Source organism: Bombina bombina, chromosome 11, assembly GCF_027579735.1.
Source record: "Bombina bombina isolate aBomBom1 chromosome 11, aBomBom1.pri, whole genome shotgun sequence".
In the NCBI taxonomy this organism is placed as follows: Eukaryota; Metazoa; Chordata; class Amphibia; order Anura; family Bombinatoridae; genus Bombina; species Bombina bombina.
The window spans coordinates 69,091,847-69,117,882 of NC_069509.1; positions in this window are offsets into that span (position 1 = coordinate 69,091,847).

A 26,036-nucleotide genomic window follows, 5' to 3' on the forward strand; every position below is an offset into this window, starting at 1 on the left:
ATGTCAATGTCAATAGATTGTAGAGACATAGAAAAAAACAAAAACAAACCGCTATCTTATTAGTACATCGATAGGGAACTGTCCAACACAAGACGCATGACTTTCACGATATATAAAACATTGGACCGCATTATTCAACCACTAACATATAGCCCCCAATGTTCTAATATAGGAGCTTGAGTGGTAATATGCAGGATACGCTACCCCCACCACCAACAAACTGTTTATAGCGGTCTTCCGTAGACCTCATATTTTTGTTCTTCTTGTAAATGTTTTGACTATGTTTATTTTGAGTACTATAAATTCACATGACCTGTTACTTAGGTCCTATGGCAGCATTTCTGGTCCATCCGGCGCCCCAACACCTGACTATCTTATCTACATTCAATTACAAGCTTTTCCCCTAATAACACATTCTAACACCCAACATTTAGATAATGGCTAATTTAAGAATAAAACCCCATGCCGGTAATAATGTCAGCATATACTCAGTTAATGCAAAAGGCTTAAACATACCCAGCAAATGATCCATTGCCTCAAAAGAATTCCATAGATATAAAGCAGACCTTGTATCCTTGCAAGAGACCCATTTCCGTAAAGGAAAAGAACCCAATACATTTGCACGCACATATGGCACCCGTTATTGGGCCTCACACTACCGAAACAAAAACATGGGGGGGGGATCCTGATTAAAAAAAAAATTCCTTTCATAGATATACAGATCATTAGAAATAAAGAGGGAAGATACCACGTTCTAACGGGACTCCTTTATGGCAGACCAGTGACTCTGGTTTCAGTGTATGCCCCTAACAGGGCACAGCATTCCTTTATGAAAAAAATATCAAATTTAATATTAGAACATCAAAAGGGGATGCTTGTCATGTCTGGGGACCTTAATATCGCTTTAGACCCTGACTTGGACTGCTCATCCCAACACTCTTCTATACCCACCTCTCGGATTTCTAAAATCAAATCAAATATTAAAAACATAGTAGCGCAAGATGTATGGAGAGCATTACACCCCCAACTCAGGTATTACATCTTTTATTCATACCCCCATGAGCTTTATACTAGAATAGACTACGTGTTCACTGATGTTGGAGGCCTTTCATTGTTTAATTCAGCTAAAATCTTACCAATTACGTGGTCAGACCACGCTTCCATACACTGTACGATGTCCTGGCCCTCAAAACCACTAAAGGACTACATCTGGAGACTCGGTGATCATTTGTTAGCAATCTCAGAATATTTCGAACATAATGACACCCCCGAGATCACCCCAAACACTCTATGGGAGGCCCACAAATGTGTCATCAGCACAATCAAATAGAACTAAAAGGGAGCTGATAACCTCATTAACCCTAAATATACAACACTTAGAAACTTTACACAAAAGTTCACCGGGTAACAAAACAATACTTAGTGAACTTAATCAAGAACGACAAAACCTGGCCTCCCACCTCAACAAAGAACACAAAAGGCAAACTTTATATACCCAACAAAAACACTATGAAGGTAGAAATAAATCAGGAAGATTACTAGCTAGGTATATTAAACAAAAAGCACATAAAAAATATATCATGCAGATTAGAGATGACATTGGCCATCCCCAGAAATTCACCAAACAAAGCTCTCATACTTTTAAAACATTATTTCAAAAACTATACAACCTCAAAAGCTCAAATCCCAACGACCCCAATCAGGTTGCAAATAGGGCACAATTGATAAATAAATATCTTGAAATCTTCATTTATCACAAATCACTGAATCTCAAAAAGAACAATTAGAGGAACCTATTACATTAAACAAACTAAGATTAGCCCTGAAAGACCTACCCACTGGGAGGTCACCGGGGCCTGATGGCTTCAGCCATAAATATTACACTACGTTCCAAGATATCCTGAACCCACATATATTAAATTATTTTCAATCCATCGACGAACATAAAACCTTCTCTACCAGAGCACTAGAAGCTCACATAATATTAATTCCCAATGCTTGACAGGATTTTTGCCTTATACTCTCAGCCCACTGCAAGAATATTGGTCAATGGTACCCTCTCCCCCCCTTTCCAATCACAAATGGAACACGCCAAGGATGTCCGTTGTCCCCACTCCTCTTTGCGTGTGTCATTGAAACCTTAGCAGTAAGGATCAGACAGAATCCTCAGATCTCTGGATTTACTATAGATGGGCAGAGATACGGGTTATCTCTGTTTGCAGACGATATGCTTTTTACACTTACAGATCAAGAACAGTCCATTCCACACCTCTTGTCCGAATTCCACAACTTTCAATTATTATCTAATTTTGTTATAAATATGTTAAAATCCGAAATCCTAAATATTAACCTAACTGGATCACAGCTAACAGCTGCCTGAAAAGTTACCCCATTCACTTGGTGCCCTCACTCCTTGAAGTACTTAGGAATACAGCTTACACCCTCATTAGATTACATATTTCGCTTGAACTACATACCTCTTAAACATATCATAGTGGGAGATCTCTCTTCATGGAGCTCGAAAAAACTATCATGGTTGGGGCGAATAGAAGTCATTAAAATGAATGTGTTCCCTAGAATTCTTTATCTCCTTCAAACCTTGCCAATCCCTCTGCCTAAAACATATCTCCCCTCATTACAAAAAGCATTTAGTGACTTCATATGGCGCAAAAAAATGCCCAGAATAAATAGATTAATAATGCAAACTTCTAAATCACAAGGGGGCATGGGAGTACAAAATATTTCTGCTTATTGCCAGGCCATCTTCCTACAGAGATTAGTAGATTGGAACATTCACTTCCAACACAAAAGATGGGTCCCACTGGAGCACTCAATAATGGGTAGGTCACACCTAGGGAGGCTGTGCTGGAGCAACCCAAGCCTTCTTAAAAAGATCAGATTCGTTAATCCATTGATCCATGAAACTTATCAGATTTGGGAACGCACCATAAACACGACTCACTATATATCGTCAATCCCATCAACACTGACTTCCTTAATAGAAAATGGAGAATTCGTAGTGAGACCCTACACCGACCAAAATACAGTGGCCACGAAAAATAGGGATTTTACAATCCACCTAATAACTAGCAATGAATCACCAGACCTTATCTCAAAGGGACATGACTGTTTTGTCAATTGGTTTACCTATAGACAAACTGCCCACTTTATAACCACACATCCGCACTACAGAAACATGGTCAGGCCCCTGACTAACTTTGAATCCATGTGTGTTCAGGAACCCCCTGTCAGACACACATTGTCAACTATCTATAAAATTCTAACACACACACCACCGACTTATATACCCCCATACTTAGAAAGCTGGAAAAAGGACTTGGGAGTCATTATTTTAACCCAAACAAATACGCTAATATTCCTAGCCACAATGAGATCCTCAATCTCCTCCTCCATTTTGGAGACTAATTATAAACTACTACATAGGTGGTATTTCACCCCAAGGAAGCTACATCGACTATACCACACTCATAGCAATAAATGCTGGAGATGCGGTCACATGAACAGTGACACAGCCCACATGTGGTAGTGGTGTAACTCCATTCAGAATTTTTGGAGAGAGGTAATCCTGGAGGTGGAGAGCATATTGGACACCCAACTCCCACTCGACCCTTTGATATGGCTTTTACACCAACCTCCCCCAACAATAAGATACAAGCCATACATACACCTACTTAACATCTTAAGTAATGGAATAAAAATTCTGATAGCTAAAAACTGGAGAAGTAGAGAAGCACCAACCATAGACATGTGGACCCGGAAAGTCTCTGAAATAATAGACTTAGAGGAATACTATTACCTTAAACATAATAAAATGTATTCTTATGCTGAATTTTCACAGCTTTGGTCTACTTATATCCAGACTAGAAAATAGCAGACACGATCGAAAAACACGAAATATATAACACTGGACATGGGATTAATCATACACTGTAGACATCATGGAATTTATTAATTGGGGCGCGGACGGACTAGGAACCTACTGGTTGGTTTTTCTTTTTCTTTATTTATGATTTATTGTTTCAATGTTTATCTGTTGTAATATTTTATATTATGTTAAGTGGAAACCTACTATTTAAATTGTCAACGCACTCCCTCAGCAACCTGGTTGGCCCCAATATGGACACTCACGTAGACTGTCTAGCCAGCATCTGGTCAATAAATACCCTTAGAGGACAATCCTCACATCTTAATTTCAAACACTATTGGGAGTGTTTTGCTACTACTCTACATTGTAGACCTTATGGCTTCATTAACGTTTCCCGCAAAAGTTAACAGTTGTTGTTGTAACCCTGCCAATTGGAGCTGCGTCTCTGAACTTTTGTAATTTTGATCTATTTACAATAAAGCTGTTTTAAAAAAAAAAAATGTAGGTAGGTGTCGGCGATGTTAGGGACGGCAGATTAGGGGTTAATAATATTTAACTAATTTTTGCGAGACGGGAGTCCGGCGGTTTAGGGGTTAATATATTTATTATAGTGGCGACGATGTCCGGTTCAGCAGATTTTAGGTTAAATTTTGTTTTAAGTGTTTGTGAAACGGGAGGGCCTAGGTTTAGGGGTTAATAGGTAGTTTATGGGTGTTAGTGTACTTTTAAGCACTTTAGTTAAGAGTTTTATGCTATGGCGTTGTAGTGTAAAACTCTTAACTACTGACTTTAAAATGTGGTACCAGTCTTGACAGGAGAGGGTCTACCGCTCAATTTTTGGCAGACTCGTAATACCGGCGCTATGCAAGTCCCATTGAAAAAAAGAGGATACGCAATTTACATAAGTGGATTTGCGATATTTCAAAGTCTGGCCAAAAAACTGAGCGGTGAGCTTTAACCTTCAAGACTCGTAATACCAGCGGGCGTTAAAAAGCAGCGTTAGGACCAGCTAACGCTGCTTTTTAAGCTTACCGCAAAACTTGTAATCTAGGTGATAGACAATTATCAAAAATTTTACATTATAGGATTTGAACAATTAAAAGAACCTATTTTTCAATGTTAAAATGTATCACTAAAATCCAGCATTTAGTGCCTGATCGGCTGTCCCTAACATCAGTCATTAGTAATACTATGACAGGACAGGGGACAATGGACAAATAAATGGTCAAACCGCTTGTACATCATTACAAACAAAGGAGCTTATTAACCACAAACAATATAACTCCTCCCCCATTCCTGTACCTTTTTTGGCGTTAAACAGCATTAACAAATAAACCAACTGATTTCGTTAAGTAATCATTCATTTTTTTGTCCATTTCATCCAATAACGTATTAGCCTGTTCGTATATCAAACGACTTGACAAATAAGCAAAATTCCAAACGACTTGATAAATAAGCAAAATTCGGATAAATTTGCATTTGCCGGAATGCACATCTCTAATAAACATTTTATAAACATAGCAACAAAATCATAGACAAATAATATGAATAAAACATACTATGCTAATTTTAACCTAAAATATTAATTCTTACAATAGTTAACAACCCTATTACATATTGTATATATTTACTACAGATATTTACATACAAACGCTGACCTAGGTGATAAACAAATCTCTGCTTTTAAGGATGCAGGAGGATCCTTAAAAGGAAAGATTTTTCATAAATGAATCTTGCAGCAAGAGCGTTATTTTATACACATATTTAACCTATTCCGAACACACTTTGCATATTAAACATTTTTATTTAATCCAGTGTTTCTGGCCCTTTAAAAATGCATAATACTCAAATTGAGGCACAACCAAAAGGGGGCACACTCTTTAGACAATAAGGGCACCAAACCAGAAAATGTGAATATAAACACACGTACAATTAAAAATTAAAACATTTGCGAAATAATAATGGTTAAAAAACATAAAAATGAATGAATTAAATGGGATAAAAGTAAGAAATCAATTTAAATCAGTCCCACACAAGGACAAACAGTACTGAGCTTAGTTCATCAACATGTGTAATCCAATAAAAGATGTGCAGCTGCTCTCCTCCTCGCAGATCACTCCAGATCGTGTTTCTAAAATGGATACAAAACAGAGGGGCGCCTCATGTGTAGATCCAAAATGTAATCCAACATCATATCAACATTTCCCAAATCTAATCCAAATTACCCATTTGGGAAATGTTGATATGATGTTGGATTACATTTTGGATCTACACATGAGGCGCCGCTCTGTTTTGTATCCAATACTCAAATTGAAATGCACTTAATTGCATTTCAATTTTGAGATGAAACCATTAGCAAAAATGATTGTATTAAATGCTGCACAGTAGAAAGCTAAACAGACATTGGCAATTGTGCTAATACATATTTAATGTACAAATGCTTCTATTCAAAACTGAAATAAACTTTCATGATTCAGATAGAGCATGCAATTTTAAGCAACTTTCTAATTTACTCCTATTATCAATTTTTCTTCGTTCTCTTGGTATCTTTATTTGAAAAGCAAGAATGTAAGCTTGGGAGTCGGCCCATTTTGGTTCAGAACCTGGGTAGCACTTGCTGATTGGTGGCTACCCAGGTGATGAATCAAAAATGGTCTGTCTCATAATTTAACTCTTGTTTTTTCAAATAAAGATACCAAAAGAACGTAGAAAAAATAATAATAGTAATAAATTAGAAAGTTGCTTAAAATTACTGCTCTTTTTGAATCATGAAAGTTTAATTTTGACTAGATTATCCCTTTAAGTTTGTGTTTCCTGCTCCTGTAATCACAGCCTTTGCCTACTGCACCAGATCTCCTCACTGGATTAACTCATTTCCTCCGTGGCCACTTACTGCAAGTTAACCCTAATTGTGATCTCCCCTAACCTGCTAAAATTTCCATTATAGTAAAAAAAAAAAATTAAAAAAAAATTAAATGATCTAATTCAGGCAACCCTGCAATTCTATATATTTAACCTCTGCAAAGGGGTTAAGTACATTGTTAAAGAACCTATTGGGAGCTGCAGAGAATGGCTTGTACAGAGTGTAAACAGCTACTGAGCCAAAATACAGCTACAGTTGTGCCTGCTGCTGGTAATTGGCTCACCAGCCATGTCTGCTAGGGAATATATGTATTTTAACTATGTGTTTAACCCTCTTAGGATTAAACACATTGATTTGCAGGGTCTCTAGTTCTTAAAATAACTCTTTCACCCCGGTAAACTGGACCAACATCATCAGCAAATGTTTAACACCACATTAACCCCTAATTTATTAGATCAACCCCAATGCTTGGATCTTTCAGCTCACAACTACTAAGTGTGAACTCCCTCTACTGCATTAACCCCTTACTGCTCTAGATGTCTTTACCTGCAAATACATCTTGTCCATCAGTTAATAACTTTCGGCCAGATTACGAGTTTTGCGTTATGAGCAGCTTGGTAATAACTTGCAAGTTATATCCACCGCTCACCTTTAATAGCGATGCTATTACAGGTTTTCCAAAAACCTGCGTTTGCGGGCAATATGGCAGCGTTGAGCTCCATAGCGCATACAAATACCAGCGCTGCTTTGAGCTGGTTTTACGTGCTCGTGCACTATTGTCCCATAGACATCAATGGGGAGAGCCGGCTCAAAAAAGCCTAACACCTGCAATAAAGGAGCGTAAAGCTCCTTAACGCAGCCCCATTGATTCCTATGGGGAAACAAAATTTGTGTTTAAACCTAACACCCTAACATAAACCCTGAGTCTAAACACCCCTAATCTGCCACCCCCGACATCGCTGACACCTGCTATATTACACTTATTAACCCCTAATCTGCCACCCCCGACATCGCTGACACCTGCTATATTACACTTATTAACCCCTAATCTGCCACCCCAGACATCGCCGACACCTACATTACACTTATTAACGAAATGAGGAAAAAGGAAGCTGAGTCCTGAGGTCAGTAATGGAGTTTATTGCAATGCAGGCTTACAACAAGCTAGGTGAGCTCCATCTAACGCGTTTCGCGCATGAGCACATGCGCTTCATCAGAGATATTACACTTATTAACCCCTAATCTGCCGCCCCCAATGTCGCCGCCGCCACTATACTAAATTTATTAACCCCTAAACCTCTGGCCTCGCACATCACTAACACTAAACAAATATATTAACCCCTAAACCTAACCTTAAGTCTAACCCTAACACCCCTAACTTTAATATAATTAAAATAAATCTAAATAAAAATTACTATTGTTACCTAAATAATACCTCTTTAAAACTAAATACTTACCTATAAAATAAACCCTAAGCTAGCTACAATATAACTAATAGTTACATTGTAGCTATCTTAGGTTTTATTTTTATTTTACAGGCAAGTTTGTATTTATTTTAACTAGGTAGACTAGTTAGTAAATAGTTATTAACTATTTACTAGCTACCTAGTTAAAATAAATACAAACTTACCTGTAAAATAAAACCTAACCTGTCTTACACTAAAACCTAACATTACACTAAAATTAAATAAATTAAATTAACAAAATACATTTATCTAAATTACAAAAAATAATAAACACTAAATTACACAAAATAAAAAAGAAATGATCAAATATTTAAACTAATTACACCTAATCTAATAGCCCTATCAAAATAAAAAAGACCCTAGCCTACACTAAACTGCCAATGGCCCTTAAAAGGGTCTTTTGCGGGGCATCGCCACAAAGAAATTATCTCTTTTACCTGTAAAAAAAAAATACAAACAACCCCTCAACAGTAAAACCCACCACCCACACAACCAACCCCCCCCCCAAAAAAAAACGATCTAAAAAAGCCTAAGCTCCCCATTGCCCCGAAAAGGGAATTTGGATGGGCATTGCCCTTAAAAGGGCATTTAGCTCTTTTTCAGTGCCCAAAACCCTAATCTAAAAATAAAACCCACCCAATAAACCCTTAATAAAACCTAACACTAACCCCCGAAGATCCACTTAGTTTTTGAAGACCGGACATCCATTCTCATCCAGCCGGGAGAAGTCTTCATCCAAGTGGGCAGAAGTCCTCAACAAAGCCGGGAGATGTCTTCATCCAAGTGGCAAAAAGTCATCCTCAAGGCAGACAGAAGTCTTTATCCAGACGGCATCTTCTATCTTCATCCTTCCGACGCGGAGCGGGTCCATCTTCAAGACATCCAGCGCGGAGCATCCTCTTCTTTCGCTGGCTATTGAAGAATGAAGTTTCCTTTAAATTACGTCATCCGATGGCGTCCCTTGAATTCCGATTGGCTGATGGAATTCTATCAGCCAATCAGAATTATAGGATAAAAAATCCTATTGGCTAATGCAATCAGCCAATAGGATTGAGCTTCAATCCTATTGGCTGATCCAAATATTGATCCAAATATTGACTGATTGGAACAGCCAATAGAATGTGAGCTCAATCCTATTGGCTAACTCAGGTTAGGTTTTATTTTACAGATAAATTTGTATTTATTTTAACTAGATAGTAAATAGTTAATAACTATTTACTAACTAGTCTACCTAGTTAAAATAAATACAAACTTAGCTGTGAAATAAAAATAAAACCTAAGATAGCTACAATGTAACTATTAGTTATATTGTAGCTAGGTTAGGTTTTATTTTACAGGTAAGTATTTAGTTTAAAATAGGAATAATTTAGGTAATGATAGTAATTTTTATTTAAATTTATTTTAATTATATTAAAGTTAGGGGTGTTAGGGTTAGGGTTAGACTTAGGGTTAGGTTTAGGGGTTAATATATTTATTTAGTGTTAGTGATGTGGGGGGCCAGAGGTTTAGGGGTTAATGTATTTATTTAGTGCTAGTGATGTGGGAGGCCAGAGGTTTAGGGGTTAATAACTTTAGTATAGTGTTGGGGTGGCAGATTAGGGGTTAATAAATTTATGTAGGTGGTGATGACATTGGGGTAGCAGATTAAGGGTTAATAATATTTAACTAGTGTTTGCGATGCGGGAGTGCGTCAGTTTAGGAGTTAATATGTTTATTATAGTGGCGGCGATGTCCGGAGCGGCAGATTAGGGGTTAATCATTTTATTGTTTGAGATGCGGGAGGGCCTCGGTTTAGGGGCTAATAGGTAGTTTATGGGTGTTAGTGTACTTTGTAACTCTTTAGTTATGAGTTTTATGCTACAGCTTTGTAGCGTAAAACCCATAACTACTGACTTTAGATGGCGGTATGAATCTTGTCGGTATAGGCTATACCACTCACTTTTTGACCTCCCAGGTAAAACTCGTAATACCGGCGCTATGGAAGTCCCATTGAAAAAGGACTTTTTGAAAGGTGCGATAGTTACGTTGCGTTACGGCCAAAAAGGTGTGCGGTACAGCTATACCTGCAAAACTCGTAATAGCAGCGGTAGTGAAAAAGCAGCATTATGAGCCATAACGCAAAACTCATAATATAGCCTTTTGGTAATTAACCCTTGCAATGGCTGAACCCAGTCTTCATAAAGTCAGCTAACTGAAATTACCCTTAATATTGCTAAATACAACTTCCATAGATAAAGAGACAGGGAACTGTAATATATCCCCTTTGATGTATTCCCAATTATTCATTTTACCTGCTAGAGTGTATTGCATTGTTTACAAATAGATCCTTTAACTTTATTTTGTCATTTGAAATATCTTCCTTTGCTTGTTGTTTCCCTATCTGTACTGATAATTTCCATACTGGCGTATTGCCTATAGATATGCTATGCAAACAAGGAACAGCAATACAGAGAGAAAGATAAAATGAGGAGGTCTGATATTTATGCAAGCTCAGCTGATTAAAATAGGCTGTAGTTTCAATGAGCACAAACAACTAGTTATGACACAAAAATAAACTAAAGTGAGCAATTTCAGTCATATTTTATATTATACAGCCTATATAAAAAAATATTGGAAACCTATAAGGAGAAACTATTTTTCAATACACTTTCCCTTTAAACCCAACTCTGTTGTCATCGTTGGAGCCCTTCCAGCATAGAAATAAATGTAACACTCTGACAAAGGACATTTTAATATTTTTGTAAAACTAAACTATTCAGATCATTCATGAGTGAAATACAGAATTATAGAATAAAATCCATTATTTAATAATTAAACATCATTTATCATCTGCTATAACATATGTGCATTAGATACATAGAAAATATTTACTGTTACATTAAAAACCTTAAAGGGACAGTCAACTCCAAAATGTTTATTGTTAAAAAAGATAGATATTCCCTTTATTACCAATTTCACAGTCTTGTTGTGAAAAGCAAATAAAAAAGCATGATAAGAGGCTGTCTTTAGAGGCTTAGAAACAGGCAGAAATGTAGAGGTTTAAATTTTATAAAATATTTGAACTATGTTGGTTTTGCAAAGCTTGGGAATGGGTAGTAAATGCATTATCTATCTTTTTAAACAATAACAATTTTGGTGTTGGCTGTCCTTTTAAAGCTAACAACTAAAAAAAAAAAAAAACGGAATCAAGCAGATTAAAGTTACTGAAAAAGTTCCATCAGCCATTTTCTTTGGTATCAGTAAGGAGGGTGTCACATTGCATTACTTGTAGAAAATCTCTGTGCTAGTTACTTTTCATAGAGAGGTAATTCTTCCACCTATCTGGTTCAATGATGTATAAATTGTAACTCATCAAATGTATTCTTCACTTAGAATACAGCTGACAATTACAGTATACCTTTAGGACAAAAAAATAAGAGTTGATGGATACTTTTGAGTACATTGTAAATTTTCACATCATAGTGTTCTATACATTTAAAACAAATACCTACTTTGACAAGGACAGACATTGAAAATATATCAACTGTAACCATGGAATTGCATTCACATAGGCTTAAGCCTACTGTATTTTCTATGCTAGAAGCTATATTGAAGTTGCCTTGAAAGGACAAATCTATTAACAGCAGTTTACTTTAAAATGACTACATTTTAGCTGTTGAGGATAATCAGATTACAAATATCTGGAGACAGTTATATTTGTTCCTTTTGGATAGTTACTAAAATAACCAGCCCAATGGAAGCTTCTGTCCTCTGCATCTATGATTGTGGTACCTATACTATTTAGGCACCACTGAAAATGTACCTATCCAATTAAACTTTACTGTGACCTGGTTTTATCATGATTAACTTTAACTTTGACCAGTTTCACAGTTATTCAACCTAATGGGGACATATCAATTTACAACTAGTATAATATCAACTGCCCACTACAAAAACTTCTTTACATTTAAGTACCCACCCAACATGTTCCTTATACTGCAATAACCCACCTATACCTAAGTACCCATATTTCTACACTGCCTACTTTTAGCAAAATACCCTACATTATATCATCCACACATGTTTCCCACCTACAGGTGGTTATAATTTGGTTGGGTCAGTTATTACCTAGTGTCACTTCCCAACATAATGGTCCCTTCCTGGACAGAAATTGCCCTAATTGGATGATTTATAACAAATGTTGTCCCAAAAAATAGAGGTGGATTGGGGGGTTCTTGATGTAGCCTCATTGGCTGTTTTACTACAACACTTAGTGGAATGGTGCCACAGCACAGAACACAAAACATGGGTTTAATTGGACAATTGCATTTTTGGACTAAAGAAAATAGATATAAACATCCTAAACTGATATCTAAATACCAACTGATAGCTGAAGTATTATATACATGGAACAATTCCCTTGCTACCAGCTCACATATATGTCCATTGCTGCCTGGGAAAATCCAGACTTACCGCACCGCTATTTAGGTTCCCACACTGCAAATTATTATCTTAAAGAAGGGGGATTGTAATATGCCTTAGTAAATGGCAAACTAATCTCACAGGTGCAAGTGCAAGAATGAAACACGGAGCTATTTTCTTCATGGCTTAGATACAATCAACTTACCCAGTACTTAGTAAATCATAAATACAAAACAGATTTGAACAGGGATTTAACTCCTTTTGAGTAACTGTGTACCATGGTCTTATCTCCTAAACATGCAATGTTTATAATATTTAAGATTATATTAAAGGGACAGTATACTCCAGAATTTTTACTTTTTAAAAATATAGATAATCCCTTTATCACCCATTCCCTAGTTTTGCATAACCAACACTGTTATATTAATATACTTTTTACCTCTGTGATTACCTTGTATCTAAGTCTTTGCTGACTGCCCCATTGTTTCAGTTCTTTTGACAGACTTGCATTTTAGCCAATCAGTGTTGATTCATAACTCCACGGGAGTGTCTAGGTGTGAAAAACTTTCAAAATCCAGTGAGATAAGAGGTGGCCTTCAAGGGCTTATAAATTAGTATATGAGCCTACCTAGGTTTAGCTTTCAACAAAGAATTCCAAGAGAACAAATCAAATTTGATGATAACACCGAATTGGAAAGTTGTTTAAAATTGCATACCCTATCTGAAAGTTCCTTTAAGTGAATTGATTCATCTGACCAGGATCCAGACTTATGTTGGTGAAGCTCAGGCATATTATAGAGAAGACTTGGCTCCAATTCAGAAACTCAAAAAAGAATAAAAAAGTCCCAGTAGGATTATTAATCAATAAACATATACTGCTTCAAAAATATTGCCAGTATCAAAAAAACTTTTTTTCCTTTGCCTTAAGGGAACAGCTAATCCACAAACACTATCATATGGAGCCGAATTCTTTCTGCATATAGTTCAATCCTGATACCCGGTATACTTAACCACTATGTTTCCACTGTGCTCATAAATCCACAGCAGCTCACAGTTCATTCAATAAACCCCCCCATTTTGGATATTGAAAGTGCAGAAGTCTGACACCTAGTTCTGTACAAGAACTGGTAGTATTTATACACCCTTGGAAGACGACGGCAAATTTTTGCCCGATGATTGGTGAAGAAAGGAATAAACGGTATTTTAAACTGCCTTGCCACGCTGGGGAAATTGAGGAAAGATCAACACTGGCTTATCAATCTGATATAGCACAGCAGGCATTTCACTTAACGGTGTATAAACTACTTAATAGTGAAGAATATCAGCCTATGAATAGATCTAAAAAATTCTCTGCAAACTTATCTTATTTTCCAAACTAGGGGGCTGAATTATCATGTGCGAGCGGACATGATCCGGTGTAGCACACATCGATAAATGCTGGCAGCATTTATTTTTGCACAAGCATTTCTCGTGAAATGGGGGTGTCAATCAACTCGATCATATCCGATCGGGCTGTTTGCTGTCCGCCGCCTGAGAGGTGGCAGATGAGTTAAAGAGGAGAGGTCTTAAGACTGTTGCTTCTTAATTACATTTCCGGCAAGCTGGAAAGTACGGAGGTAGATAGGAGCATCCACTGCTTGGTAAATCTAACCCTTGGAATCTTTCTCTACCAACATGGATCTGATTGTTTCTAGTACCAAGAAAGACATAGAAATAAAAAGTCCAGAACTAGTCTCGGATTTTTCTCCCATTAATTTATTTTAAAATACTTTTTATTGAAAATTTTTGCAATAAACATACAAAGAAAAAAGTACTTTTATCATTACAATCTCATCCCTTCCAAAATATAAGTATTCGGGACATATGAACACTCCATCTGCCCACATGCATACTTTCCCATATAACAGAATACAGATCATAAAATGGAGCTATCGTTCCTTAGCATGTTTTCTCCTTGATCTTAGCCTATCTTGTACATCCAGGAAAATGGGCTACTTAATTATGGGATGAGAAGTAAACATATCAAATATAATACAGTCAATTGGTAAAGTAACAACTATAAACAAACCAAACAATTTCTCCTTCCTTTCACATATAAAGCAGCGTCTCTGTTTAAGAATATTACAATACCTGACGGGTGGAGACACTTCTACCCACGGCGCACCTCCGTCAACCCTGCATCGGCTCATGTGAGTTTCAGACCTTAGATGATTGTTCTTGCCTACCTATCCAGTAAAGCCATACCTTTTGTACTGTCTCTTTATTATTTAGGATGCCTGCTGCTTCCTCATACATGGTGTAGGTAAATTGTATTTTATTATATATCTCCGTCCATGTCGGTGCACCTATCTTCCAGTATCTCGCGATACATATTCTTGTGACTGTGCATAGAATTTTGATGAAGGTGTTCAAGTGTCTGTGATAAATTTCTATGGGTTCATGTAGTAGTGCCTGTTGTATGGTAAGAGTCACCTCCTCATCTAACAACTGGCCTATAAATGAAGATAGTTTACTCCAAATTTCCTGCACTGCCATGCAATCCCACCACATATGTTTGTATGTGCCTCTCTGTCCACATCCCCTGTAGCACAAGTTGCTCCCCTGGGGCTTGATGTGTGCCGATCTTATTGGGGTCAAATACCATCTGAAGGCTGTTTTTAGTGTGTTCTCTTTTAAATCAGTGCTTAGTAAGCCTTTGTCTCCTGATTGAAATATTAACTCCCACTCCTGTTTAGTTTTAACTATTTCTAGTTCCTTCTCCCATGCAAGCATTATTTGTGTTTTTGGCTCAGATGGAGGGGATTGGATGGTTACATATAGTTTGGATATTGAGTGTTTGGGTCTATGTGGGCTAACACTAGAGATTTCTAACATTGTGGACACCTTACTAGGCGCGTTTTTGAGGAATTCTCGGAGAGAAGATTGCAGCTGCAGGTATATGAACCAGTGTAGCTTGAGGGGGGCGATTCTCTCTTGTAGGTGAGAGAAAGGTAGCAGTGCTCCCTTCTCTACTATGTCCGCTACCCTATAGAGACCTTTATTTTCCCATTTTTCTAGATGTTTATGTGTATCTCCCTGCAATAGGTATCTAATTGGTGTCAGCAATGAGTTTTTAGGGAAGATGTCTACTCTCTTGCTAGTTGTTGACCATAGCTTAACGGTAAGGTCTCTTGTGTGTGTGTCTGAGTGACTGTTGTGATCCTTGTTCTGCTTTGTGGCCCACAAAATAGAGTCTGGATAGGTCCTCCCCTCTAATTCCGCCTCTAGTTTAATCCAAATAGCTTCTCCCTCTCTCTTCAGTATCATCGCATCTTGTGCTAGTCTTGCTGCTCTATAATAGTCCATTAAATTGGGTCCTCCGACCCCTCCTAGTGATCTGTGTCTATGTACTAAGTGTCTAGAAATCCTCGCCATTTTAGTACCTCTTATGAAAGCTGAGAGATCTGTCTGTAGCCTTTCAATATCTGCATTGACAATCTTTATTGGCAGTGCTCTAAATAAGTAGAGCAATCAAGGTAGAATCGTCATTTTGACTGCAGCCAATCTTCCCATCCAAGAGAAGTTATATTTGCGCCATTTTGCGATATCTCGTCTGATTTTTTGAAATAGAGGTGGGTAGTTGTATTTATATAGGTGTTGTATTTGTTGTGAGAGATTAATCCCTAGGTATTTAAGTGTGTGGTTAACCCACCTAAAATCAAAGTTTAGCTCCAGTAACTTCTTAGTCTGGTGGGGGATAGCAATAGGGAGTACCTCGCATTTGTCCGAGTTAATTTTGTAGCCTGAGATGGTCGAAAAGGATGCTAGCACTGCATATAAATTGGGTAAGGAGATGAGAGGTTTTGTAATGGTCAATAGGATGTCGTCAGCGAATAGGGTCAGTTTGTATTCTGATTGTGCTATCTTAACTCCCTCTATGTCTGGGTGTGTCCTAATTCTAGCTGCCAGAGGTTCAATGCAGAGCGCAAATAGTAGGGGTGACAGAGGACATCCCTGCCTTGTGCCGTTAAGAATGGGGAATATAGCAGATCTGTATCCTCCCGCCGTCACCTGGGCTTGGGGCTGCGAGTAGATTGCTCGGATAGCTGTCATGAAGGTGCCCTCAAAGCCCATTCTCAGTAAAACCTTGGTCATGTACTTAGTCGATTCTGTCGAACGCCTTCTCCGCGTCCAGCGATAATAGCAGAGAAGGCGTTCTCTGTCTTTCTAGATGGTAAATAATATTAGTAATTCTGCGTATGTTATCTGGGGCTTCCCTATCTTTAATGAATCCTACTTGATCTGGGTGGATTAAACTAGGGAGAATTTCCTTAAGTCGATTTGCCAATACCTTAGTGAACATTTTCAGATCCTGATTTATTAATGAAATTGGGCGGTAATTTTTACATCTTTTATGATCTCTTTCTGGTTTGGGGATCACCACTATCTTAGCTAACTGCAACTCACTCGGGATAGAATTCCCTTCTAATATGTAGTTACAGAATTTGGTCAGATGTGGTATTAAGGTGCCGCGAAACAGTTTATAATATTCTCCTGAGAAACCATCGGGGCCTGCTGCTTTCCCAGGCTTAAGGTCTTTTACTGCTTTCACCACTTCCAGGGTAGTGATTGGGGCATTTAGATTATCTCGTTGTTCTTTAGTAAGAACTTTTAATGGGCAATTTGCAAGGAATGCTTCGGTGTGTTTATCTGTCTCCGCATTGTGCAAGACTTTTTTCCCATCATATAATTTGCTATAAAAGGTTGCGAATGTGTCTACTATATCTTGAGGGTTCGAAGTCAGTGTTCCTTGTTCTGTTTCTATTATAGGGATGAATGTAGCCCTGCCCCTTTCTCTAATTTTATGTGCTAGGAATTTATCTGGTTTGTTGGCATAAATGAAATAATGTGCCTTTAATTTTTGAATTGCTCTTGCCGCCTGAGAGTTTAAGGTTTTTTCTCCCATTAATTTAAAGGGATAGTCTTGTCAAAATTTAAATTTCATGATTCATAATTCTAATTTACTCCTATTATCAATTTTGTTCGTTCTCTTGGCTTCTTTATTTGAAAAAGCAGGAATCTAAGCTTAGAAGCCGGACCATTTTTGGTTCAGGACCTGGGTAGTACTTGTTTATTGGTGTCTAAATGTTGCTGCCAATCAGCAAGCACTACCCAGGGTGCTGAACTAAAAATGGGCCAGCTCCTAAGCTTGCATTCCAGCTTTTTCAAATAAAGATACCAAAAGAACAAATAAATATTGATAATAGGAGTAAATTATGAATGTTGCTTAAAACTGCATGATTATCCCTTTAAGTTTGACCTCCCTGCCCCTCTGTCTTCACCTCAAACAACACATAATTCATTCTGGCTATATGATTGCTTTTGTGCATGGTGTAAATTGTACAAATATTGAATGCTATTTCCCCTTAATCTTGGCTTCTTTTTATTGGCTTTCTTTCGTGCTTATGAAAAAGAATGGCACCTTCTTAGATATTTATGCTAATGGAAAAGGACACAAAACCCAAAATATTTCCTTCATAATTCAGATAGAGCATACAATTTAAAATAACTTTCCAATCTACTGCAATAAGCTAATTTGTTTAGTTCTCTCAGTGTGACAAACCCTACCATCACTGAGGCTTCTGGAGGGGACTGTGGGCTAGCCTCCTGCCCATGGATTATGGCCCATGGAAAAGACCCCCACCCAGCTGACTCATCCCTTATCAGTAAAACAAGTCCCCAGACTCTTAGACTCCACTAAGCCTATTACTGATAAGAGAGGGTCTACATGCCTAGGTTCAGGATTGACATTGTGTGATTATGTTAAACAGATTATAGATGTATTCTATTGTGTTATCTGGCATCCTGTAACTAATGTTTATGCATGAAGGGGTATTGTCCCTGAGAAAGTATAAATATGTGTGCGCACAGGTTAATAAAACTTTATTCTTTTGGTTTAACCTCAACCTGAGTGCTGTTTCTTGTTTGAGGTAAAGGCTGGGTGTCAGCTGTCTGCTGGGGGGTTTAGAGGGCAGGAGGCATATTTTTGGAGGTACTTAGTCTTGTTACCAGGCGGTCTGTCACAATTGGTGGGAAGCGGTGGGATGCTTCCTGCAGCATGGGACATCCAAACCACCACCGGGATCCGGGATCAGGAGAGGAGCGGAACAGACACCAGCAGCCATGGAAGAGGAATTTGGAAGGAGGTTGCGAGAGATGAGGGCACAACACAGAGGGTCAGAGTAGGTCCTGCTGGAGTGGTATGACTCTGTCAGCCGGAAACTCTGGCAAGAATCTGTTCGGCAGCCAGACAAGGCTTCCGGTGCCTAGGACTATCATGAGTTAACAGCTGACAGCTCTGAAGTCCTCGCTGAAGTGTTTGCAATAGGGCTGATGACAGTGTGCTCTACCTTACCCCTCTACCTGCAGCTACATAAGAAAAGCTCCTGTGGCGCATGCAGCAAATACTTGCCCATCTAGATGAACCTGTTTCTGCACATTGCGAAATGGGATGGAGGAATACATCTGTCCCACAGCTGGTCGGGGTTTCTGGGGATAGAGAAGTCACCTCATCCCCTATCAACACCAAGAGTCAGGGAACCGCTGAGACAGTCCCCGGGAGAGGTCTCCTCAGTGGCAGTGTTGGTACATAGGAATGGTAGAAGCCATTCTCATTCTCCAGTGGTTGTGTGAGGACTCTGGTGTGAAAGCAGCCTCCTATGATCACCAGCAGGAGGAAGGGAATCCGGGAGATGCAGCGGTTGGCTCATCTTCCCGGCAGGAATACAAGAACCTGGGAGCGAGAAAGCCGTCCTTCCTCCCCAGCAACATCCCAGGAGCCTGGGAGACAGTATTGGTGGTTTGTCTGCCCAGCAACTGGTCCGGGAGATCGAGTAACTGGCTCATCTCCCCAGCAGCAGCAGATGTCCGTGAGCCACTTCCTGAGATGCATTTCCTTAGTGGCAGTACAAGGATCCGGGAGTGGCAGACCCCATTTTCCAGCCCCAACCACAATTTGTGTGTCTGAGAGATGGAGCAGGCAGTTCGCTTCCTCAGCTACAGTGCCAAGACCACACTAGGGATGTATCTTTCCAGCCATCGGGAGAGCTTCCAGAAGCCTTGGTTGTCAGCCCAGTGCTCCAGCCACAGTATATGCATCTGGGAGACTAGGTAGTCGGCTTAGCTCCCCAGAGGCAGTGTATGTTTCCGGTAGACAGGGCATTCGGCTCAGCTCCCCAGCGGCAGAGACCGACTCTCCAATGGGATTGTGTTGTGGGGTTTTTCTGCCTGATTAACACAGGTCCAAACCAGTGGGTGGTCTGGTCCTGGGGGGAAGGAATGTGACAAACCCTACCATCACTGGGGCTTCTGGAGGGGGCTGTGGGATAGCCTCCTGCCCACTGATTATGGCCCATGGAAAAGATTCCCACCAGGCTAACTCAACCTGAGTGCTGTCTCTTGTTTGAGGTAAAGAGCTGGGTGTCAGCTGTCTGCTGGAGGGGTTTGAAAGGCAGGAGGCATATTTTTGGTGGAGGTACTCAGTCAGGGGACCAGACAGTCTATCACACTCAGTATCTTTATTGAAAAGCATACCTGGGTAGGCTCAGAAGCTGGGATCTAGCTGCTGACTGGGGGCTACACGTATTTGCCTCATGTCATGGATGATTACTAATGTGTATAGCTAGCTCCCAGTAGTGCCTTACTGCTCCTTCAACAAAGGATACAGAGAATGAAATTGATATTAGAATAAATAGGAAAGTTGTTTAAAAATGTATGTTCTATCTGAACTGAGAAAGTTTAAAGGGACATGAAACCCATTTTTTTTTATGTAATATAGGAAATCTAGTTGTTTTGTAATTTTTTGCTGATGTACACTAGTTGGTTTAACATTATAAAACACTTCAATTTCACCAGTACTGAAAAAAGGTTTTTAATAATGGTTAAAATGAAAAGATTGGAATGAAAACATTTATTTGTGTGCCTGTCTAGAAGTATAGTGACACAAATTACTTTTCATGCATGTTTAATACCACCTCATTTTCACAAATCAATTTGTACTTCACTGTATCCAAATGTATTGCTCAATTTTATGCTTAACTGTATATGTTAGTTTATTCCATTACCAACAAGGGCTAGATGTTAATTTAATCTGCCTTTTTTATATATATTTTTCACCATTGTAAACCATATTTTTTTTTCTTCAAAAGAATTGTATTACAGCTGAGACAAGTGAAAATACAGTCTACTTCTAAGGTGCTCTGTGCATTCGGCAATCGACATACTATTACAAGATATATATATATATATATATATATATATATATATATATATATATATATATATATATATATATATATATAAATATTAAAAATAGAGAGTCTGCAAGCACAAATCTTCATTTAAAAGACCAAAATTTATTCAGCATAAAGTTAAAAGGATTGGTAAAAAAAACAAATTACATAGCTTATATACAGCTTATATATATACAGATTTAACATTTCTATGTCTGAAACCACTTATATGAGCAATTTGTCTCTTACCCAAACATTTAGAATTGACTGATTTTGAGTGGTGGAACAGGTGTGAAGCACCAGAAGGTCACACTACCTGGTGAGATCTAGATGAAGAGATGGAATTATTTTCAATCAGGGCATATCTATCTTTTCCATGCACTGCGGGGAGACAGTACAACGCTGGTTTTCCATTTGGCTGAAAATTGAATGCTCTGATTCCCTCCCACTCTTGCTGTTAATCTGTAAGACTCTGTAGGAAATAAAATGATATTTCCTTATGCAAGCTCATTTATTGTGCATTCTATTATAACACAGCAGGAATCATACCAGAAACAAAAGACTAAGATATGGCAAGTAATATAAAAAAATGTTATGCATTTCTCTTAAATCATCCAAAGTAGAAAACTCTGTGACACAGCATTTTTCTTACTCTAATGTATGGGTTACTTTTTTTAGACTTCTGTGGCTACAATACATTTCTAAAACTCAGCTAATTCTTTGTCAAGAAACCAGGAAGAATTTTTATTATATTAATAAAAATAGAACAATCTGTTCAATAGTTTTTTTCCGATTGAGTGAAGATGTTGGGGATATTGGTTCATAGGCGGCAATGTCAGAAAGGGCTGTTCTGTCTAACAATCCAGACTGATCAGTCTTGAAAAAGGCCCTATTGGTGGGCCAAAACGCGTTGGCATATATGTTGAGCTATATTCTTATTACTTAGAGTCTATTTTAAACAATACTGCTCTATGTTGTATTTTTTCTTTTTTCACAGATATTGGAGCTCTTCACATTTTTTGGAGTTTTACATTTGATACACCTGATTCCCCTTTTGTGATTTTCTTTTTTCTCTGATTTATTTTTCACATTTCCTTGTTTTATATTTTCAGTATTTTTTCCACACATTTTTGGTGTAGTTTTGACTTTTGATTTTTGATTTTTGTGTTTTTTTCATAAATTGGATCACCAATCACTTATTTGGATCAGTTTATACACCTGGATCGATTTGGATCAGAAAGGTTTTTTAATCACTTGACTTAATTTTTATTTTGGTCACTTGACTTTATAATTCTTATCTTGGATTAACAGGACTTCCTCCACACAGTCACTTGGACTTCACTGACATTTTTATACATATATATATATACTTTTATTTTTATTTTTGCCTTTTGTACATCTTACTGTTATTTGGAATATCGCGTACTTGATTCTCATTTAGTCTTTTATTTCCAACTGCTTTTGTGCCCCAGATCCCTAGGGGCCTATTTACGTGTATACTTTGGTTTTATATTTGTTGTATATCATATTTTATTACCTTATCATATTTTATTGTATCATTTTTATATCTTATTGTATTATTATATTATTGTGATTTAAAACCGGTTTTATTAGTACTATGGATCCATGTACTCTTATACATTTATAAATATGTGTTATTGATTATCTGTTATTATATTATATATGTGATATTAAACTTTGTTGACATTTTAGTATTTTAGCTTGCATTCTCCACTAGACCCAGCCTTTAGCCTAGGCGCTCCTAACATATACCACTTATTTGTCTTTCTCTTTGGGTAACTAGAGACCCATTTGTTATAGGAGCAAGGTCTTCGGATAGACAATTTTTTCACAAGCATATACACAGCCCGCATTTTGCGATTCCTGGTGGAGAGGTTCATGTGAGCGGACACTGTCTGCCCAGTAGTTGATAGCAGTGTTGTCTAGGCTACATTAAAAATTGTGTGCAAATATTGTTTTAAATACTTAAAGGCTTGTTTTTATTTTAAAATTACCAAATAAAAGCAAACTAAATGGAATAAATCTGCAAATCAGGGGAGTGCTAAAACCACTACAGCATGTATAAAACACTAATATATCATCAATGTCAAATAAAGGGACACTTAAGGCAAAACAAACTTTTATGAGTCAGATAGAACATGCAGTTTTAAGACACATTCCAAATTACTTCCCATATCAAATTTTGCACAGTCTGTTCATATGCACTTTTTCTGGGAAACAAGATCCTACTGAGCATGTGCACAAGCTCACAGGGCATACATTTACTAGTCTACGATTGGCTGATATCTGTCACATGATACAGGGGGCCGGTAAATGGGGAAAAAATACATTTGTCAGAAAAAAAATCTACTGCTTATTTGAACTTCATTTACTTCTAATATCTAATTTGTTTTCAGGCAGTCCAAGTGAAACACGAGGAGGGCTACTAAAATGGTACAATGTCTAAAATATAAAGCATGTACAAAGAAAGACTATTTAATCTAATATGTGCAGTTTAGAGAAGAGAAGGGAAAGAGGTGAAATGATAGAAACTAGGGATGGGCGAATGTTTTGCAACATTTGAAAAATGAAACACCTTTTTTGCTTGTTTCAAATGTTTGTACAACATTCTAACATTCGTTTAATGTAATAGTATTTTTAACGCTTTCTTTAAATATAACGTTTAATTTTTCTAACAACTCAAATCAAATTATGCAATATTAGAATGAGAAAATTTAAAATTTAAATATTTGTAATAGTATTTATAATGCCCTCTTTAAATGTAATATTCAAATTATGCAAAATTCGAAAAGGGAACATTCAAATTGATATATTTGTATCTATTATTTAGCAATTTTCTAAATTCCATACCACATGAACTATTGAACTTCTAAATAGTTTTTGGTAAAAAGAATGTTACATTCAAAATTTCGAATGTGGATATTTGATTTAATTAGGAACATTAGAAATCAAAAGTAACATCCGATTTGAATGGATTTTCATTCTTATAATCATTCGATTGTCCAAAACGAATGTCCACAAGACTATTTGTTCTACCAAACAAATTACTCTTTTAGCACATTCGCACATCCCTAATAGAAACCTTCAAATATATAAAGGGACTTAATTAAGTGGAAGCTGAAAGCATTTCCCACAAAAAAAGAAATACCAAAACAAGGGGTCATAATCTTAAATTAAAGGGTAGCAGATTCAGGAGAAATATGAGGAAGCAGTTTTTTACAGAAAGGGTAGTTGATTCATGGAATGAACAACCCAATAGAGGTGGTAAACTCATGGACTGTAAAAGAATTAAAAATGCCTGCGACATGCATAAGGCTATCCTATGAAAAAAGTAACAAGTAATATGGGTAGACTTGGTGGGCCTTTTGGTTATGTTTCTATGTTTGCATGCTAGTGACAAAACATAATTTATGTAAGAACTTAACTGATAAATGCATTTCTTTCATATTGGCAAGAGTCCATGAGCTAGTGACGTATTGGATATACAATCCTACCAGAAGGGGCAAAGTTTCCCAAACCTCGAAATGCCTATTAATACACCCCTCACCACACCCACAATTCAGTTTAACGAATAGCCAAGTAGTGGGGTGATAGAAAAAGGAGTAGAAAGCTTCAAAAAAGGGACTGGAATATAATTGTGCTTTATAAAAAAACAAAACATAACCACCATAAACATGGTGGGTCTCATGGACTCTTGCCAATATGAAAGAAATTAATTTATCAGGTAAGTTCTTACATAAATTATGTTTTCTTTCATGTAATTGGCAAGAGTCCATGAGCTAGTGACGTATGGGATATTATTACCCAAGATGTGGTACTCCACAGAAGAGTCACTAGAGAGGGAGGGATAAAAATAAAAACAGCAATTATCAGCTGAAAAAATTAAATCCACACACAAGTTTTCTCATAATTGACAAGACAAAACTTAAAACATAAGCAGAGGAATCAAACTGAAACAGCTGCCTGAAGAACCTTTCTACCAAAAACTGCTTCCGAAGAGGCAAATACATCAAAATGGTAGAATTTAGTAAATGTATGCAAAGAAAAGCAAGTTGCTGCTTTGCAAATTTGATCAACTGATCCTTCATTCTTAAGGCCCACAAAGTGGAGACTGATCTAGTAGAATGAGCTGTGATTCTCAGAGGTGGGGGCTGACTCGACTCCAAATAAGCCTGATGAATCAAAAAGCTTTAACCAAGATGCAAAGGAAATGGCAGAAGCTTTCTGACCTTTCCTGGAACCATAAAAGACAACAAATAGACTGAAAGTCTTCCTGAAATCTTTAGTAGCTTCAACATAATATTTCAAAGCTCTAACAACATCCAAAGAATGTAAGGATCTCTCCAAAGAAATCTTAGGATTAGGACACAAAGAGGGAACAACAATTTTCCAATTAATGTTATTAGAATTCACAACCTTAGGAAGAAATTAAAATAAAGTCTGCAAAACTGCCTTATCCTGATGGAAAATCAGAAAAGGAGACTCACAAGAAGAAGCAAACAATTTGGAAACTCTTCTAACAGAAGAGATAGCCAAAAGGAACAACACTTTCTAAGTAGTTTAATATCCAAATAATGCACAGGCTCAAAAGGAGAAGCCTGTAAAGCCTTCAAAACCAAATTAAGACTCCAAGAAGGATATATTAATTTAATGACAGGCTTGATATGGACCAAAGCCTGTATAAAATAGAGACTATCAGGAAGCTTAGCAATCTTTCTGTGAAATAAAACAGAAAGAGCAGAGATTTGTCCCTTCAAGGAACTTGCAGACAAACCTTAATCCAAACCGTCCTGAAGAAACTGTAAAATTCTAGGAATTCTAAAAGAATGCCAGGAGAATTTATGAAAAGAACACCATGAAATAAAAGTCTTCCAAACTCGAAAATAAATTTTCCTAGAAACAGATTTACCAGCCTGTAACATAGTATAAATCACTCTATGAAACCTCTATGACTAAGCACTAAGCGTTCAATTTCCATACCATCAAATTAATGATTTGAGATCCTGATGGAAAAACAGACCTTGAGAAAGAAGGTCTGATCTTAAAGGAAGTGGCCAAGGTTGGCAACTGGACATCCGAACAAGATCCGCATACCAAAACCTGTGGGGCCATGCTGGTGCTACCAGATA